The sequence below is a fragment of the Stegostoma tigrinum genome, unplaced genomic scaffold (genome assembly GCF_030684315.1).
Source record: "Stegostoma tigrinum isolate sSteTig4 unplaced genomic scaffold, sSteTig4.hap1 scaffold_593, whole genome shotgun sequence".
Taxonomy (NCBI): domain Eukaryota; kingdom Metazoa; phylum Chordata; class Chondrichthyes; order Orectolobiformes; family Stegostomatidae; genus Stegostoma; species Stegostoma tigrinum.
In genome coordinates, this window is record NW_026728530.1 from 1 (window position 1) to 14,043 (window position 14,043).

Here is a 14,043-nt window from a genome sequence, read left to right on the forward strand (position 1 = left end):
TTATCCTGCCTCACCTCGTTACTCCTGCCAAACTGTGAATGAAGGGATGAGAATACAAGTAAAGGTGAAGCAGAAGTGCTTGTGGAAGAGCAGAAAGGAACTTTATGATGAATCCAGCAGTAAAAGAGACCCTGAAGCAGACTCGTGATGTCAAATGTGTTTTCTTTGCCAGTAAAACTCACTCACCGTCACTGCTTCAATTCAATGGTCCCTGCTTTGTGAGGCGGTATCTTTGCTGGTTGTTCACACTGTGAATGTTACCATTGTTGCTCATGTTCATGCTAACTCCACAACTCTAATGCATGTAAGCATCACACATAAACTGGAGATTGGAGCTGAAAACCGAGAGACCTCCAGCTGTGCAACAAGACTGGCTCCCTGCATTAGGAGCTTCGGCAAAGCTTCATGCCAATAGCTTCGGTTTTGCAAATAGCCAGTGCATTCAGTTATTGAGAGAAAGATTGGCGTTTCAAGGCTACCCAAGAGCCCAGCTTCTTTTATTTTGCTACCCTGTGATGTTGCCGGTGATACAGAAAATCGTCAATCGGGATTATGCCTTCAGGAGATAGCTTCGAAACTTTGTCAGCTCCACTGTTTTCTAGTCAGACCTCCAGACATCCAGGTTTCAAAGCAGTTATTCTCAACATTGTGATCCGACAATAAACCAACTATGTACCTGCATTTAGTTAATTGAAGTTTATGAAGAGATTGGAATCAAACAAACCCATCAACGATTGTGTCTTCCCCAGCTCCACGCTCAGTGAGACAGGGACAAGCAGCAGGATTTTGTCATCACACTGTCCATGGCCACTGCATCTTCAATCAGCTGCTTGCTGCACATCCCTGGCAGGCAAGATCCTACAACCAGGGCCAATCTTCTCCATCCACCAAGCACAAGATCAAGAAAAAAACAGGAAGATTTCTCCCGCTCAGTAAATCCCAGAGCACCATTGACACAATCTCCGCGTGAGTGGAATTTTCTCTTAGCTCCACTTGGGAAAACTTAACTGACACTCCGTATGAACGTCTCTTCTCCTGTGAAAAATGACATTTCACAAGGTATGCAGCAGATTCTTCTTGATCTTTGAATAGTTTTTAACTGAAGTGTGAAAATCCAGCCCCCAAATGCGAAGCTACAGAAGTTGCTGATGTACTGATCAAACAAAGTGCTGAAAGTATTAAGTGAGACTGGGCAGACAGACACACATCTCACACAATCTGTAACAGAAATCACTGGGTTTATTGCAGCAGATTCACCATCCCAGAGTGACTGACAGTCACATGGGCAGCTAAAGGATGAGGGCACCGACATTAAAATATGAGTTTTGAATGTTAAATGAAAATGGGTTATTATGGTCTGAAGGAGTGACAGCTGAAAAGTGGAAGATGTAAATGATATTATTTGTGATTGAGCAGAATAAACTGGGAACTTGTGATTTTCGAGGTGGATCATCTTTGGCACATTGAAATGAGGTTGCAGGGGCTTTGGTGTGAAAAGGGAAAATAAGGATTTTAGATAAATAACAAGACAACCAAGTCAAGCCTGGCTGGCTCAGTTGGTAGAGCGTGAGACTCTTAATCTCAGCATCGTGGGTTCGAGCCCCACGCTGGGCGTCGTAGCTTCTTACTGCTTTGCTTTCTGTGATGCAGCATAGCTTTCCAACGTTATCAGTGAAACGAGCAGCTGCAGCTATGCTGAAAACATGACTGCACTTCTGCTGCTTTGAAAATCCTGGTTTCCAGTTTTGCAGTGAAATTTGATTCCACTTCACTGGAAATCGCAGAGATCGTTTTGGACGTGCAGCCGCTTGTGTAATAAATGACAGGACTTGCAAAGGCACTAACGCAACTCCAACCCTGCACCAATAAGATTGTTCAGAGTCACAAACTGAGAATGGTCACGTCCTGGGCAGCTCCATGTTAAATGGAGCTGAAACAGAACGAACTAACTCTGGGGATACCACGGAAAACATCGATGACGTCTACTTGAACTCAATGGCTACCCTCCTCGCCCATTTTCTTGGCTGCTCGATAGTGCCCTGCTACAATATTAATTTCACACCAAATGCTGATAGTTCTTCAATCAAAACAAATACCAACAGAAAGCTTCGGTCCCTCTCCATTGTGGGTAAGAACCTGGTTGTCAGGTGCAAGGGGCTTTTGGTACTGTTGTATGTGGCGCAGACCTGGCCTATTCCCTGGACCTGCGCCGCTGCGGTCACCGGTCCATCTTCCACTTCATTTGGGGATCGAGAATGGACCGGGTCCGCAGGGACACCATGTACAAAGACCTGGAAAATGGGGGAAAGGATGTACCGAACGCCACCCTCGCCCTGATGGCTATCTTTGTGTGTGGCTGCATCAAGCTCTGGGTAAATCCTCAGTACGCAAACACCAAGTGTCCTTACTTACTGAGGTTCTACCTGTCCCCGGTGTTGCGAAGGATGGGCCTGGCCTTGTTGCCGTGGAACGCTCTGAGTAATTGGACCGTCGCATACCACCTGTCCTTCGTGGAGAAGTTTATGAAAGGAGACACCTTTTGACCACAAGGCTGTCAGGTAGTGGTCAGCACGTAGGATCCTCGAGACCCTTCGGGAAAAGGAGAGGGTGGATCCTGTCGTGTGGTTCCCCTCGAAGACTCCCAAAATCGTTTGGCAGAATGCCTCATCGCCAGAACTTTCAAACAAGCACAAGGACATTACTTGGCTGGCAGTGAGAGGGGCTCTTCCAGTGAGATCCTTTGTGCACACCTGGAATCTCTGCGCCACCCCATGCTGCCCTTGAGGCGGATGTTGGGGTGATGAGACTGTCAATCACCTCCTTCTCCCTGCTCTACGGGCTGTTCCTGGGATGCACACCTAGACCAAAATCAGCTGCGCCTGGAGGACCATCAATGCGGTGAAAGATGCTCTTTGGTCTGCCCGCAACTTGCTGGTCTGCCAGCTGAAAGAACTGACCCCGACCGAGTGTTGCAGACTGGCCCACTCCAAGGTCCAGGACTACGTGCTGATAACGCGCTAAAGCTTGGGGCAGCCGCCGCCAAGGCGCGTTGGGGAAAGACCACCGTATGAAACCCCTCGTCCAGAATGGGAAAAAAAGGGACCTATCTGGTAACTGGGCCCAGCTGGCGCCGTCCCCAACTGGTCAGGGGGCTAACGGGGACTCTGTGGGGAGACGACTGCCTGGGTATTTTCTTTGCCTTGTATTTTTTTCTTCTTTGTTTTGTTTTTGCCTTTCGTTGGTGTCCGTACCCCCTGGGTAACCAGGAGCAGCTTGCATGACTGGGTCGGTGTATAAATGTTTTATTTTTTGTACTTTCTATGAATAAAGTATATTTTTTTCAAATAAAAACAAGTGATGAAACGTCTGAAAATGAACCTTACAGCTCAGTGAGCAAACTTGCATCCTCGATATTAGTTCTGGTGAAATGGAGTTTAGGTACAGTTTAGAAACAGCAAGGGACTGAAATTGACCGTGGTCCGTGTACACACACCCCAGTCAACTATCGTGGTAATTTTAGCAGAAGGCACTAAACAGGAAGTTGAAGACACCAGGAGAAAGGGGGAGCTCTAATTATGATGAATGGCCATTGACTTCAAGAGTCAGGTGACTTCAGTTGGCATAAAGGTTGGGCAAAGCGAATCAGTTATCATTCCAGACAGGAGGAATTTCTGACGTACTTTTTAAATTCATTCACGGGATGAGGGCATCACTGGCTAGGCTAACATTTATTACCCATTCCTAAATGACCAGAGAGCAGGGAAGAGTCAAACGCATTGCTGTGGGTCTGGAGTTACATGTAAGCAAGGAAGGCAGTTCACTTCCCTTAACTGATAACGGTTCGTATTGAATTTAAATTCCGCCGTCTGCTGCAACGGGATTCAAACACAAGCTCCCAAAATACTATCTGGGTTTCTGGATTAAGTGTCCAATGATGACGACCTCAGGCCATTCTCTTCCCCAATGAAGTGTGTGCTGTGCGGGTTTCTGGATCAACACTTTGAGGAACCAACAAGCAAAACTGAAGTTTGGGGTGGGAAGACTGTGCTCATGCCCCCTCGGGGAAGTGAACCTCATTTTCACCCACAGAAGGAAAGAAACAAGGACACCTTCCACCGAGAGTGCCAGAGGCTTTCGGAGAGAGCAACCCCCAGAAAGCAGAACTTCACTCACTTGGCTCTACTGTCCCATTCCAGACTCCAAAACTAGAACCTGTTTACAGCAACAAATGGAAGTATTTGACGGATGCCCTGGGTTTGTGCTCCTCCCCCATTGCTCACCTACAGTTTTCCTGCTTCACCTTGTACTTCCAGCCAAACATCACTGATGTCAGCTGCTTCCTGCCATTCCAAATGCTGCTCCTCAAGTGGAAGGACAAACAGCAATGTGGAAATTCACACATATTTCTGGTCTGTGGAGGAAATGATACTGTTATAATTTCAGATAATTTTTAAAGGGCTCTTTTTGACCTTTGAAGCAGGGTGTGTACAAACACTATCACAGGCTCGAACTCACAACCACTAGTTTCTGAGACCAGTGCTCTGGCCACTGAGCTGTGGGGCCAGGCACAAGACATGGAAAGAGGGTCTCATGTATTGGAAATAACAAAAGAATAGATAACTGGAGACTGTTATATATCAAGACGTAACAAAACCGAAACACAGCAGAGGGGCATCATGTGCAGAAGGTTGGGAGAATGCAAGGCCGAATCAGACAGTGTCCTGAGTGCCATAAACTGATCTTTCCTGCTGGTCCAGAGATTACGATTCAGTGCCTTCACTGTCGTAGCCTGTTCATGGTTATCATTTAAAGTAATAAATCTGAAATACTGACTGATCTTGAGAAGCAGAATTATGTCATTGATCAGTCAAAATCAATTCACTCCATGTTACAGTTCCACATCAGCAATGCCAGCTGAAACTGCCTGGCGTGCAATCAGTTTAAAACAAGAATAGAGGGGAGTTCAGGAAAAGTGAAGGGCAATGATAGTTTGTGAGAGTTGGCTGGAGGCCAAGTGGAGTCAGGTTCAATGTGGGTGCTGAAGACCAGTCTTCACTGTTACCGTGTTATACAGACCACATTGGATCAATCACACAAGGATCCTCCTTTGTGTGTTGTCCTTTGCACATCACAACTCGGGTCAGTGCCTCGAGGGGCTCGGATACTTTTAATGTGGCAACTAACTCAGGTCAGTTTTGCACAAACTAAGCTGTGTCGGGACACTATTTAAACGGACCACCACTCATTGCAATGACCCAGAACTATGCAGAAAGAGGAAGAACACCAATACAAAATCTTCGCTTTGAATGGATATCCCTGCAATTTCATCCGCAGGTGCTGACTAAACAGCAACACGAAGAGGACACATTATGCCCTAACACACTGGACACACTGCCATACATCAAGAACATATCAGAACTGACAACTCCTATGACCACTAGGAGTTACGGTAGCACACAAGCCCAAAGCCATGCTACGACAAACATTCTCAAGGATTAAAGACCCCATACCCACGACATGCAGAACTGACATTGTTTACAAAATACCGCGCAACGATTACCACGAACATTATATCAGACAGACAGGAAGGAAACTAGCCATCAGTGTACATGAACATCAGCCGGCAGCAAAATGACATGACAAACTTTCCCTAATATCAGTACACCCGGATAATGAAGGCCATCAGTTTAACTGGGACAACATAACCATAGTATTGCAAACCAAACACAGACACACATGGGAATTCCTAGAGGCATGGTTCTCAATCCATAATGCAGTCAGCAAACATATAGAATTGGACCCCATATGCAACCCATACAGAACAGAATGCACAATGACAGAAGTCGCCGGAACGGACCAGGCAGTATAAATTCCAAGTGGAGGAGGACAACATCACTTCATCGGAAGTCTCACCCATGACGTTACCTCGCATGGTGACGAAAAGTCTAAACGAAAACAAGCTCACAACTTTACTTGTTAACTTTACTGTTTTATGTGTGGCTCAAAGTCAGTCTTTGTGATATTATACACACACTGTTCTACCTGCTTATCCCGCTGTACACAAGGTTTCCCAACAAAAGGCAGCTTTATGTGGAACATAAGCAGTTTCTCCTGACAATGGGCACCGTTGCCATGAGCTGGGATATGAAATAGACTGTGAGCTGAAGTAGCCCCACACTCATGTTACTCATTTACCTTTCACTTTCAATTTTCAATTTCCAACACCCAGCGATCCATTCACTTCAGCTGCTGGGAACCTGACAAGAACAGCGTTGGGCAGACATTCCTCTTCGGGAGATTCTGTCAGTTTGCAAGGGTAGAAAAGCTGTCAACTTTACTCGAGTGAGACAGGATACAATATTCCAATCCAAATTCCGACGCAGTATCAATGACACCACTGGCTCCACATGTCTTGCTGCAGCTTTCATCCCGTAGATTGTGATGTAATCAGGGATACTGGCAGAAAAACCATTTGCAAGGTGAATATCCAATAAAATAATCACCGTCACTGCTGCACTTCAATGTTCTCCCCTTTGTGAAGCAGTGAATGTCACTGGCAAACGAAACACATTAGCCCTCACATGCCTGCTTCACTATCCCCTCACCTGTTTGCCACCTGTTTCTCTGCTGGAACTTGCCATTGTTTTATTCACAGTCATTGCAAAATTCTGCCTCACATATCTTTTTTTATTACATAATCTCCTCGCAACTTAAAAACATCCCCCCAGTCTTGAAATCTCCCACCCTTGGGAAATGATGACCATAATTCATACTATCTACATGTCTCATTATTTTATGAACTTCTAACAGGCCGCCTCTCAACCTCTTAAGCACCAGCGAGAAAAGTCAAAGTCTATCCAACCTTTCTTTATAAATCAAACCTTCCATACCAGGCAATATCCTGGTAAACCTCTTCTTAACACTCGCCAGCTTCATAATATGCCTCCTGTAATTGTGCGACAGAAACCGCGCACTGTATTCCAGAAGAGGTCTCATCAACATCCTGTGCAACCTCAATATGACTTCCCAACTCCTAAACTGAAACGATCGAGCAATGAAGGCTGGCGTGCCAAAAGCATGTTTAACGACTGTCTAAATGTGATGTAAACTTCAAATAATCATATACCTGGATCCCCTAGGTCCATGAGTAGACACCTTAACAGTGAGACAAAGTCTGTGGGAGGATGGGGAATAGTTTTGAATTTCTTTGACCTCACATCTAAAGAAATTATTTGTACACATGCAGCCGAATAAGATCAACAATTCATTCTTCGTGAAGAACTATAAATGAACCTGAACATTTTTCCATTAAAAAGTTAGACCCTCTCGAGTCAGAAGAAAGACGTCGCTGTTCTGTTTCTGAGCTTATGTTATCCAACGAGTTCTGTACCATGTCATTCATTCACCATATCCTGATACATGAACTTTGGATCACTCTCCAAAGGTATCAGTAACTATTGCCAATCCTCAGTTACATCTGGATAATTTGATGTTTGACCTTTCTGAACCAGTGCAGGTCGTGTGGTGAAGTCGCACTTGCAATGATATTAGGTAAGGAGTTCCCAAATGATCATGAAGAATTAGTGATGTTTTCCAAAAGGACAATTTAAATGTTTTCACATTTTTGATTCAATTCAATGATCTGACATATTACACAAGGTTGTCATAAAACAATATTTGATACCAGGCACTTATTAGGACAAGTGACCCAAAACTGGCCAAAGAAGTAGGTTTCAAGGAATATCCTGAACAAACAAAGGGCTTTGAATCCAGGGATGTTTAGGGAATAAATTCAAGAGCTTATGGCCTTGGAAGCTGAAAACATGAAAAAGGTGGGAGAGTTAAAACCAGAAATCTACTGGCGGTTGGAAGTCAGGGAGAACAAATGTCTTGAAGGAAAAACCAAAAGAACAGTAGATGCTTGAAAGTAGTAACACAAGCAGAAATTGATGAAAAACTCAGCTTATCTGGCAGTGCTTATGGAGAAAGAGCAGCATTATTGTTTTATGACCAGTAACCCTTCTTCAGATATACCTCAGAGGGTTTTGCAGCTGGAGGGACTATCAAACGAAGGAGATATAATGACAAAATTTCTAAATAAGGATATGAATTTCAATACCTTGGTGCTTTGCCACCCAGAAAATGTGCATGTTAATGAGCACAGGATGGCAAAACTCGAAGATGCTGAAATGGGTGAGAGTAAACACATGGGCAGCAGATTTTTGGATCATCTCAAGATTTCAGGGAAGTAGTATTAAGAAGCCGGCCAGGAGTGTGTTTGGGGAGTTAAGTCGAGAGGTAACAAAGGAATGGATGAGAGTTTCAGCAGCAAATGAACTAAGATGCTGTTGAGGTTGAAATTGTATGTGGCCTTTGTGATAATGGGCGGGGTGTGAGTAATGTGGTTGGAAGCTCACCTTGGGGTGAAATATTGCACCATGACTGTGAGCAGTGTGTTACCAGCCAGTTACCAGGGGCAGGGATGGAGTCAGTGGTGACGGAGTGGAGTTTGGCTGCCAGCCTGGATTGATATTTAGCATTTTCTATTTAAATGTGATCTATACCCCTTTTCAAACAGGAACAGACTTGGCAGCAGAACTAATTTGTGAACCAACTGTCGGCTTTATTGAGACAAAGTGTGGAGTTTATCTGTTATGAAGTAAACTACAGTGACAAACTCAGACAGCTATTTCCAGGTCCACTGTACCAGGTGTGGCTTCCTCTACATTGGGGAAACCAAGCGGAGGCTTGGAGACCGCTTTGCAGAACACCTCCGTTCAGTTCGCAACAAACAACTGCACCTCCCAGTTGCAAACCATTTCCACTCCCCCTCCCATTCTTTAGATGACATGTCCATCATGGGCCTCCTGCAGTGCCACAATGATGCCACCCGAAGGTTGCAGGAACAGCAACTCATATTCCGCCTGGGAACCCTGCAGCCTAATGGTATCAATGTGGACTTCACCAGCTTCAAAATCTGCCGTTCCCCCACCGCATCCCAAAACCAGCCCAGTTCGTCCCCTCCCCCCACTGCACCACACAACCAGCCCAGCTCTTCCCCCCCACCCACTGCATCCCAAAACCAGTCCAACCTGTCTCTGCCTCCCTAACCGGTTCTTCCTCTCAGCCATCCCTTCCTCCCACCCCAAGCCGCACCCCCATCTACCTACTAACCTCATCCCACCTCCTTGACCTGTCCGTCTTCCCTGGACTGACCTATCCCCTCCCTACCTCCCCACCTATACTCCCTCCACCTATCTTCTTTACTCTCCATCTTCGGTCCGCCTCCCCCTCTCTCCCTATTTATTCCAGTTCCCTCTACCCATCCCCCTCTCTGATGAAGGGTCTAGGCCCGAAACGTCAGCTTTTGTGCTCCTGAGATGCTGCTTGGCCTGCTGTGTTCATCCAGCCTCACATTTTATTATCTCTATTTACAGTTGAATGTGGATTATACTGCTTATGCCAATAACTAGGCAGTAGAGCAGTGATACAACTTATTGGAGTTTTTGCAGCCTCGGCCTTCAAACTTTTTCTTCTGTCATGGACTTTTATCTTCTGATTCTCGTTGCTTTCCATTACACAGACCTTTCTTGAGAATCTCTTTTCTGCTTGTTCTTTTTTGATTAACCTCCCTCTCTGCCCAATCACAGTTCATATGAACAACACTCACCTCACTTAACCACGTGGTGTTCTTCATATTCATAATTATTCTCTTTACATCTTACCTGAGGACTGCTATACCTGTATTTATCACCCTTATTTCACTGCTATTTCTCTATTCGCTGCCAGAGCGGTATCAAGAGCTATCTTTAGCTTTGAGCTGCAGGAAGCCTTTTCAATCGCGACTTATTAAAAATAAACAAAAGAACTGGGATGTTATAAATCAGGAACAAAAACAAAGTTGCTGGAAAAGCTCAGCAGGTCTGGCAGCATCTGTGAAGGTAAAAAGACAGAGTTAACGTTTCGGGTGCAGTGCCCCTCCCTCAGAGCGACTTATTAAAACCCCAGGATCGCGAATGTAACAATCTTTCTCATCCAGTTCTCAGTCTCATTTGTCTCAAAATGCAACATTGTGATGACCATCATTAGCTTCTCACAATGACAACATGAAGCACTGCGCATGCTCCAGATCACAATGGCATCTGGGTGATTGATGTCAGCGAGGGGCCAATAGGGCTGCCGTGCATGACTGGCGGATGTCGCTGCCATTCTAACCAATCAGAATGAGGAGGGGGGGGCGGGATCGGTGAAAACCACATGATCATTCACGAGAGCAGCGCAGAGTTGCTCAGATAATTTGAACCGCAGATGCTGGAGAATCCGAGATAACATGGTGTAGAGCTGGATGAACACAGCAGGTCAAGCAGCATCAGAGGAGCAGGAAAGCTGACGTTTTGGGCCTAGATCCTTCGCTGAGTCCAAGATTTGTGCAATTGAGGTAAGAGCAGGACACAGTAAAGAAAGCAAATCGGCAGAAAGCGGGAGGGAAGTGATATTCGTATGGGTTTGGAAGTTGTACAAAGACTTAGTGCACGTTGGAAAACACACACATTTAAAACTCCCAGACTCATGTTTGCAGAAAACAAATCAATGCCTCAGATGGCGATAGGCCCGTGTGACCGTCACCATCTTTATTGGGGGCAATGATCCGCGGGGCGTATGTGCGGCAGCTTTGAAACTTTAAAAGGGCCGAGGTGAAGCTGGGCGCATGCGCGGCCGCCTCTGGCTGAAAGTGAGAGAACAAGGTGTGGGGCTGGAGGAACACAGCAGGACAGGCAGCATCAGAGGGGCAGGAAAGCTGGCATTTTCGGGCCTAGACCCTTCAGAAATGGGGAAGGGGCAGGGGATACTGAAATAAACAGGGAGACAGGTGGAGAGGAGACAGACAAGTTAAAGAGGTGGGGATGGAGCAGGTAAAGGTGAATGTAGGTGGGGATAGGTCAGTCTCGGGAGGAGGGGATAGGTGAGAGGAAGAACATGTTAGGGAGGCGGGGATGAGCAGTTGTTTATTGCGAACTGAGCGTAGATATTCTGTAAAGTGATCCCTAAGCCTCTGCTTGGTTTCCCTGATGTAGAGGAGGCCACAACGGGTACAGCAGATGCAGTACAGCACATTAGCACCTGCATTCCCCACACAGATGGCCTAAAAGCCCTATACTATTTCCTGTCCTGCAGGTCTGACTAGTTCCCCTCCACTGACCCCCTTATGCGCTTAGGTGAACTCATCCTCACCCTCAACAATTTCTCTATCAACTCCTCCCACCTCCTACAGACAAAGAGGGTGGCCATGGGTATCCGCATGGGCCCAAGCTATGCCTGCCTCTTTGTCGGAACAATCCCTCTTCCGTACATACACTGGCCCTGAACCCCACCTCTTCTTCCGGTACATGGATGACTGTATTGGCGCTGCCTCGTACTCCCATGAGGAGCTCGAACAGTTCATCCACTTCACCAACACCTACCACCCCAACATTAAGCTCACCTGGGCATCTCAACATCTTTCTCACCTTCCTGGACCTCTGTTTCCATCTTGGGCAACCGTCTGGAAACCAATATCCATTTCATGCCCACCGACTCTCTCAGCTACCTAGAATACACCTCCTCCCACCCACCGCCCTAAAAAAATGCCATCTACTATTCCCAATTCATTCACTTCTGCCGAATCTGCTCCCAGGATTCCACTCCCGTACATCTGATGTCCTTCCTTTTCAAGGACCGCAACGCTGCCCTCCTCCCCCCCGCAGTGATCGAGAATGCCCTTGACCGTGTCTCCCGCATTTTTCCACAACTCCTCCCTCGCGCACCGTCCCTGCAATAACAACCGAAAAAGAATCTCCCTCATCCTCACGTACCACCCCACCAATCACCGGATCCAACGCATCATCCTCTGACATTTCCGCAATCAGGAATCCGACCCCAACACCAAAGACATTTTCCCCTCCCCACCCTTGCCTGTTTTCCGGAGGGACCACTCTATCCGTGACTCCTGTGGCTCCACACTCCCCTCCAGCCCCACCACACCTGGCACTCTTCCCTGCAACCGCAGAAAGTGCTACACTTGCCCCCACACCACCTCCCTCACCCCCATCCCAGGCCCTAAGAAAACTTTCTACATCAAGCAGATGTTCACCTGCACATCTGCTAATGTGGTATACTGCATCCCCTGTACCCGTTGTGGCCTCCTCTACATTGGGGAAACCAAGCGGAGGCTTGGGGACTGCTTTGCAGAACACCTACACTCGGTTCACAATAAACAACTGCACCTCCCAGTCGTGAACCATTTCAACTCCCCGTCCCATTCCTCAGACGAAATGCCCACCCTGGGCCACCTGCAGTGCCACAACGATGCCACCCAAGGGTTGCAGAAACAGCAACTCGTATTCTGCCTGGCAACCCTGCAGCCCAATGGTGTCAATGTGGATTTCACAAGCTTCAAAATCTTCCCTCCCCCAACTGCATCCCAAAACTTGCCCAGGTTGTCCCTGCCTCTCTAACCTGTTCTTCCTTTCTCCTATCCCCTCCTCCCACCTCAAGCTGCACCCCCATTTACTGCCTACTAACCTCATCCCACCCCCCTGACCTGTCTGTCCTCCCTAAACTGACCTATCACCTCACTACCTCCCCACCTATACTCACCTTTACCTGCTCCATGCTGGCATCTTTGACTTGTCCGTCTCCTCTCCACATATCTTCTCTCTCCATCTTCGATCTGTCTCCCTATTTAGTTCACAACCCAATTATCTCAGGATTTTGAACGTTGAAGAAGAAAGCAGCACTCACACTTTGGACAAATGCAAATGGTTTGTGTGTAAAAGAGTCTGAAGATTCATCTGAAATGTTCTAACACCATCGCAGTGACACTTGGGAGACACTGTGGAAATGGGCAGATTGCAAGAAGGAATTTCTTCATCCATCCCAGCTGGAAACTGACCACCAGAGTCACACTGGAGAGAAACCATTCACCCGCTCTGATTGTGGTATGGGATTCACTCAGTCATCTAACCTGTTTAAACACCAGGGAGTTCACACTGGAGAGAAACCATTCACTTGCTTGGAATGTGGGAAAGCATTCACTCAGACAACTCACCTACTGATACACCAGCAAATTCGCACTGGAGAGAGACCATTGGCCTGTTCTGTGTGTGGGAAAGTTTTTCTGACTCGAATTCCCCTCTGACACACCAGCGATTTCACTCTGGGGAGAGACCATTCGTGAGCTCTGAGTGTGGGAAAGCATTCACTCAGTCATCCAAACTGTCACAAAGAACCACAGTTAAAGGATTTTGCTATCACGCTCACGATCAAATGAACCATAGTTTTTGGCTGTTTGTACTGATGTTACTAATCTCTGCTCAATTAAAGGTGCTGATGTTGTGAATAAAATGTTAATAACAGTTGTATATTTGTCAGGTGGAGCTTGGAAATAGTCACGTCACGACACATTCACACTGACTAAAGACTATCCACCAGCACAGTGTGTGAAAAGGGATTTCCTGGTTCATCAGGACTGGTTAACTAGCAGCAAATTTGAGTAACTTTTTTAAAATTCTGCTGTTAGCTGTTTCCAAACCAGGTATTTTTGGGCTTGTTTCTGGAGATCGTAGAATCCCTCCAGAGTGGAAGCAGATGACTTGGCCCATCAAGTCCACACTGAACCTATGAAAAGTGTCTTACCCAGACCCTGTCTGCGCTGGTTTCCTCCCACAGTCCATAAATGTGCAAATTAGGTCGATTGACGATGCTAAATTACCCTTAGTGTCTTGTGTGCAAAATGCAAGGACAGTGTGAGACTGGATGGGATGCTCTTTGGAGGATTTGTATGGACTCAATGGACTGAATGGCCATCTTCCACACTGTAGGAATCCTATGATGATCTTGATGGCCCTTTATTTATTAGTTATGTCTGCACACCTTTTACAATTACGGATCCTATTGCTCTCCACAGACACGTTTCGACTTTTAATAGGTATTTGTTGATTTGTAAACAATCGTAATGTTTCCTTTTGATTTTTGCCCACAAAATGAAAGTTTTAAGTCTAAACA

The 14,043-nt window shown here is 46.3% G+C and overlaps 1 long non-coding RNA gene and 1 other non-coding gene across 2 annotated transcripts; both read left to right on the forward strand.

The window, feature by feature from the left end:
- Window positions 1-1,541: 1,541 nt before the first annotated feature.
- On the forward strand, window positions 1,542-1,614 carry trnak-cuu (transfer RNA lysine (anticodon CUU)). Its single transcript has one exon. It is a non-coding gene; the product is annotated as a tRNA-Lys (tRNA).
- Window positions 1,615-4,549: 2,935 nt separating this feature from the next.
- Window positions 4,550-13,383, forward strand: LOC132208984 (uncharacterized). Its single transcript, XR_009445059.1, has 2 exons — window positions 4,550-10,438; window positions 12,535-13,383. It is a non-coding gene; the product is annotated as an uncharacterized LOC132208984 (long non-coding RNA).
- The last annotated feature ends 660 nt before the right edge of the window (window positions 13,384-14,043 follow it).